Source organism: Hydra vulgaris, chromosome 06 (assembly GCF_038396675.1).
Source record: "Hydra vulgaris chromosome 06, alternate assembly HydraT2T_AEP".
NCBI lineage: Eukaryota > Metazoa > Cnidaria > Hydrozoa > Anthoathecata > Hydridae > Hydra > Hydra vulgaris.
The window spans coordinates 29,135,193-29,142,557 of NC_088925.1; positions in this window are offsets into that span (position 1 = coordinate 29,135,193).

The window sequence follows — 7,365 nt, forward strand, 5'->3', positions numbered from 1 at the left end:
TGAAAACGCCGAAAAAAAAAAGCCAAAAACAGTATATTAAAAAAGTTAGTAAAATAATAACGATAGCAGTAAAATTCCAACGATGAAATTTTACTGCGCAATAAAATTTTAACGTTGGAATTTTGATGGGCAGTAAAATTTTAACGGCAGAAAATTAAAAAACGCTACAACGGTTTCAACCCTACATTGATTTTTAAATGTACCTCCATCTAAATCTTCCAGATCTATGCTGGACAATTAGCTTTCAAAGTTCCATGGTAGCTGATATTCAAACTTTTAAAATTCCATGGTAGCTGATATAATATCTGATATAATATATAGTATAGCTGATATAATGGCTGCTAGCTGAAATTATGGATTTACTCCCCTTTTGCCAAAACACAAAAGTACAATGTTCTGGGTCAATTGTTTTCATTGTTAGGGTCATTTATACACTTATACTAGTTTATAAAAAAATCTATAAAAATTCATAGCTTTTTCATATTACCTGCAATGCATTCTGTAACTTTATCTACTTTTAACCTACACTTTCTTTCTAACCACTGCATCCTAAATATTTTCAACTATACGCTTTACATGCTCGCCTACATACAGTTTTTAATATTTTCAACCTTATTCATTAATTCAACTCAATTTTTACTTGTCTTTTTTATTACTGTAAATAACAATTTAATAATCTAATTTAATTATATTATGTAGATTTATCGCAAAAACAAGTCCTGATACAAAAAATAAAAGCAAATTAAAAAACTAATATGTCGGACCTCACCCGACATACTGTTTTGAGTTTTGTAAACAATCTAGTGCTGTTTTAATGAACAGAGCATCAATAGATCATATGACGTTATATTTTTAGTTTTTATAATTATTGTAATATAATATAATAACTATTATAATATAGCATAATTTGTTATAATAAAATACTAGTTGTTATCGTAAATAATATACAATATATAAAATATAATATACATTATAACTTCTATAATATAAAATAATTTTTTCATGTTTATATAACTATTGTTAGTATAATAATTATTTCATACATGGTCATTATCAAATACGGTACCAAAAATTACATAAGAGCTTAGTAATAACATAGTATTTTAATTACGCTCTCCTTTATTAATAAACTTTCATTAAATAGAGAGGAGACAGACTGCGTTTTAAAGGTAATATGTTTAAAAAAAGTTACAATAAATAATTATTTTCATAACTTAAGTTAATGTTTTTAATAACAATGACAAAAAATATCTATTAGCACAAAATAGCTATGGCTCAATTAAGCATTAAAAAAAGACTTTTAATGTCAGTACTAAACAAAATTATTGTTGCCTCAATAGTTTAGAATTCCAATTTCTTTATAACTGTGAAAATGGTTAACACAGTCAATTTTATATCATATAAATTTATTAAATTAAAACCATGTTTCAACAGTAACTAATAAAGCAATAACAATTAAAAAAAGAAAAAAGGAATACAATTTTATTTGAACTTCAAAAAAATAAAGTTATTATTTCATTTTAGGATAATTATACTCAAATTTAATAAAATTTGATTCTAAAAAAAATGTAGTGAATAATAGTAGAACTAAAATATATAACAAATCTGATAATATTCTAATCAATTATAGTCATAAAAACTTTATTATTATTTGAAAAACAGTTCTTAAATAATCTTATCTTTCTTAAACATATCAGTCGTGATATCGTAGAATATCTGAAAGTAATTAGAAACAAAATGTTAAGTATAATAAAAAGTAGATATACGTAAGGTTGAATTTCAATTAAAATATAAATATTAGTAGTTATCTGATGGGTCCAAGAAATTATAACTGAAATAATATTTGGTAGCTTTAATTTATAAATTATAATTGAAATTATAATTGGTAACTTTAAAAAAAAAAGGAAAAGAAAAATGAAAAAAAAAAGATATGTACCTTAAAAAGTTGTAGTTTTTTATTTTGATACTGATTATAAAACAATTTATACTTGGTCTTATTTCTAAAGTGGAAATAATTAGGAAATGATAACATTCCTTATTATTAAGGAATAAGTTCTAAAATTTACAGCTGCAAGTGGCTCTGAGATTTACAGTTGATAATGTTCGGGAAATATCTTGAAATAGGGAAAAAAAAAGCAAATTTACCTTCCCATATTTTACTATTTAAAGTAAAAATTTTTAAATTAAAAACATATGTCAATTTAATTAAAGATTTATCGAAATTCATATCTTTTTATAAGTTTAAATAAATATATAAGTATATATAATTTACTAATTAAAAACAAAATACAAACTGTTTGTGAAATGAACTTAAATTTATTTAATGTATAAAACAACATTTCTTAGTATCAATTATGAAAAACATTGTTTATAAAAATGAAGTTATGTCAGTCAGTATATAATTATCCAAGGTAATGAAAAAGATAAAATCATTTAAGAACAAAATTAAAAATTTCTGATGAACATATATTCAAACACCTTAAAATGAAGCACAACACAAAATTCTTTTGACAACACCTAGCAGAGTTATTTTATGTTTTTTTATCTTTGTCTATTCCTTTTTTTTTTTTCTGAGAGAAAACCTACATTTAAATATAGAGAAATATAAAATATACTGAAATATACGCAAATTTATGCATATAAACTTACATGACCACAAATAACAGTCTTATTTTATTTAACTTTTCATGTTAAATACATAAATAAGGTTTTATTCTCATTAATCTTTCTATAAACAGTTATCTTCGTCTCTAAATTATAAAATAAATTTAACTCACTAAAAAGACTAAGGGTCTGCGTCTCAAAACTTTTCTTATTACGATACGATACAATAAGATATCGGAATTTGCGTAATCATAATCGTAAGTTTTTTTATATTATGATAATATTGTTGCCAAAAAATTTGCACGATAAAGTTTCGATATTTATTGGTTCATTACGATAGTTATCGTTCAATTACCATAAATATCGTAACTCAAACGACAACGATACTTATCGGTTCATTACAATATTACTTTTTCCGACTAAAAAAATAATTTTTTTAAAAACCTAAATAACTTTAACAAAATTTCTGACAAGTGCACTATTTAACGTAAAAAAAGAAATAAACAAAACTTTATTTGTAATTTTGATTTTTTAACTTATTAAGACTTAAGCTGAAGCAAAAAACAACTAAAAATAAAAACTAAAAATGTTTTACGTGATAAATTATTGATTTGGCATGTTTAACATGTTAAGGTTTGTGCTTTTGACTTAATTTAAGAAAAAGATTAAAATTTAATCTCAAAGAAAAAGTTCATTGAAATCACTATATGGCAAATTTTATAAACTCTAAGCAGTGAAGTTGACCAATGACTCCACTAAGACATTGAGGCAATTTAAATAAGTCATCCATTTCAACTGCTGGAGTAAGAGTTGATGTAGGAGGTCTCTGACTTGAAGAAGTTGAATTCTGAGAGTCATTGGTAGAAACCTACTCAAGCAATTCTTCTTTTTTATCCTGAATGGTTAGAAACCATCTTTTGATCTGGATCTTAGGGTAGTTTTGCATAATGTACAACAGTTTTTCAACTTTTTCAGGCTGCAATTTTGTTCTTTTATTAGCGACAATTCCACCAAAGGCACTAAAGACTCTTTCTCAATATGCTGAGGAAGCAGGTACATATAGCCATTTTTTAGCAGCTTGAGCAAGGAGAGGAAATTTGTACATATTTGCTTTCCAAAAATCCAGCACGTCAACACCAACAACCCCTGGGAGTTTTTGAAATAATTCCAATTCAGTGACAATGTCCGACTTTGCAAGTGAAGCCGGACCAGAAAAGGAAGTCATAAGTGCAGAAGCTTCTTTCATTTCAACATTATAGAAAGAATCATCATCTGAAACATGACCTTGGACTTCAAAATGTAACCGTTCATTGAATAATCTTATTTCAGCAATCCATTCCTGATAAGCATTGGATTAAGTAATCAGTGTCTCATAGGCTTCATCAAATCCACCCAGTTTTTTCAGAGCTCTTCCCTTGTACAAGGGGTTAAGCAAGTTGGCAACAGAGTAAAAAAGGTTTTGATAAACCAGTCTCCGGAATACGAACATTCAAGTTTACCACCAATTTTTGGTGAAAAATTTGTGCTGTTTGTGATGCCTCACCTGCCTTGATGAAATCCAGGCATTTGTGCCTCAGTGTGTAAATGTTTGAGATAACGAGGTGAATGCTTACTTCTTTGTTAGCAGAGAAACATTCTGATATCTCAGAAACTCTCCTCAGAATAGGCAAAATTTCGTCATAAAGATTGAACTCATCTTCTGAAGGAATGACTGGAGCTAGTTTGCTGTCATCTTTTCCAGGAATGTCTCTAATGGAGCTTAGGATACAACGCATTTTTAAAATGCTTTCCAACATCCTAAAAGTTGAATTCCAGCGTGTTTTCACGGGAGTGATGGTTTTCGCAAATTTCTTTGCCAACATGATCACTGTCATCAAGCAACAGCTTTAGCTAAAAATTAAAATAGAATTATTAGAAACATAGCATAAAAGGTGATTTGCCCTATTTACTAATATTAAAAACTGATATTAACTATGTTATATGTTTTTACTTTTTAAGTGTTAACATTTTATTAGTTATTATTGATATCATTAGAAAAATTTGTCACACAAAGTTCATGGACACACACAACGGACGAAACTCCATTATTTCCCGCCATCTCTTCCTGAAAAGCAAAAGTAAAATTAGTTGTTTGGTTTTTGATATTTTAAAATACAAACTTATACTTTTGTTGTTATTTTAGATATAAATAAAAATATTAATTTGTGCCAATAATTTTAAACTAAATGGCGGGTTTTGCTTTTTTGTTACAAAAAGTTAAATAATTTAAACGGTTAACTTAATTTACAGAAGTTTTAACCTAATAAAAATAAAATACTAAAATATACTTATCCAGACGAAGAGCAATGGCTTCAGCTGTATGTTGCCTGAAAACAGAAAAACTCCAATCACAAACATCTTTAACCGGAAGTCTTCACTCACATAGTGCAATGTGCTGGCTTGGTATGCATCATTATTTCTGCTTTGCCAGAGGTCAGTTAAGATTGCAAATCCAGCGGTCTTTGGCAATTTCTCCTTTAGAATGTCACCCACACAGATTTTCACATTTTTGTACAACAACCGCAACCTAAAATTAAAATAAAAAATTTGTTATTACTGGTATTCCTCGTTACATATCAATTTAATTACCTACTAAAAAAAAAATAACAAATTGGTGTGGATTGGTCTTAAAAAAGTATCTTTTTAAAAAATTCAGTTCTCTCGGAACTCCTAATAAATTTACTCCCCACCCCAAAATAAAATTTATTTAAAACAATTAAAATTTTGTATACTTAAACCGGGAGTATGTTGTTGCAGCCTTCACATTTATTTTTGGGTTCTAGTAGTGAACAAAATCTTTAAAAGCTTCATGTTCAACCAAAGAGAATGGTAAATTTAAACGGGCCAAAAAATTGACAATTTCAATGTCTCCTCTAAGGTTGTCTTGTGGCTTGTATTTGACCCAATGCTTTAGATTTTGGACCTTTTCTGCTAATGGTCCGGAAAGTCTTCCTTATTTAACTTTACTGCCCAACACTAATGACTTCTTATCATCTCGGACCTGTTCATAAGCCTCGTTTTCATTGTAGGTCTAAAAACTTATATGAAACCTGTTAAAATACCTAATATTGAAACATTCATCAGCATTTATTGAAAGTTATTGATATTTATTGTTAAATCTTGTTAAATCTTAGTATTGTAATAGTAATAATAACTAACACATATGAAAACAAAAGTTAATATTTAAATTAAAAAAATAAAAACGTTTCTAAACTTTATTGCACGTCTTCTAACTCATCAAAAGGAACATGGCGCTTTTTCTCCAGTGCTGCAAACTATACAGGATGCTTCCTTGTCAAATATGATCTCATGCCAGATGTGTTTCTGTCCGTCAACTTGCAAATTGCAAAACAAGACTTGCATTTTGCAGTAACAAGTCGCTCTTCATAAGGTGTAGTACTGACCTCTTTATCAAAGTGATTCCAAATTTCAGTCCTTGGCCTTGGCGTTGTTTAAAATGCTGTTTAATTACAATTTTAATACTAATTCAAACTAAATCTTTAACATCTTTCCTTATAAAAAAAAAATAAGTAAAAAATTTTAAGAACCTTGTAATGTATATCTAAGTAATTTAAAGAGTATTGAAAAACTTTTTCCCAGAGAGTTTTTAAAAACGTTTTTATTACAATTAGCTAGTAAATCTCGGTTCAGTAGAACCGTGATTGGAATTCTAACCAAAACCAAAAAAATGTTATTTTTAAAAAAAGTAACCACGAAAAGAAATTAAACTATTTAGTTGGTGATTTTAATTTTGATTGCTAACAGTATCACGTCAAACACAACATTAAAGAGTTTTATAATGACATTTAAAAACGAAGCGTTTCTCTCAAAAAAGGAATCATTAAATGCGATCATAGATCATTTTCCGATTTTTTTCCTCCATAAATACAGATACTGAATTAACACTAAATAAAAAAATAGCTTTTGTAAACGCATTTATAGCAAAGGAAATTTAGCATCATTAAATGACTAATTATCAATGCTTCATTGGCACCATATTGATCATTTTCAGGACGCCAACTTAGCTTATAGCAATTTTCTTAATACATTCTATGATATTTTTGAGGCAAATTTTCCTAAAATTGAAATAAACCAAAAGCTTAAAAAAATAACATACCCATGGATAACCGATGTACTTAGAAAATCTTACACAATTAAACAAAAATTATATATTACGTACATGAAATCCAAATTAGTTGAAAATCAAACCATTTACAAAAATTATGCCTGAGAGTTCAAAAGACAAAGGAAATATTTCAAAAAAAAATACTATATTGACTTGAAAAAAAAAAAAACAACTCAAAACGCTTTTGGTAAGTTTTAAGAGAAATCACTGTTATATATATAAATATATATATATATATATATATATATATATATATATATATATATATATATATATATATATATATATATATATATATGTATATTTATAAGTGTTATAAACACTTGTTTTATTGAAAAAAAAAAAAAATTACTAATAAAAACACAAATATATTGATTTCATTACATAAAATATGATGTTCCAGTACTTTTGGCCACCACTGTATACATATATATATATATATATATATATATATATATATATATATATATATATATATATATATATATATATATATGTATATATATATATATATATATATATATATATATATATATATATATATATATATATATATATATGTATATATATATATATATATATATATATATATATAT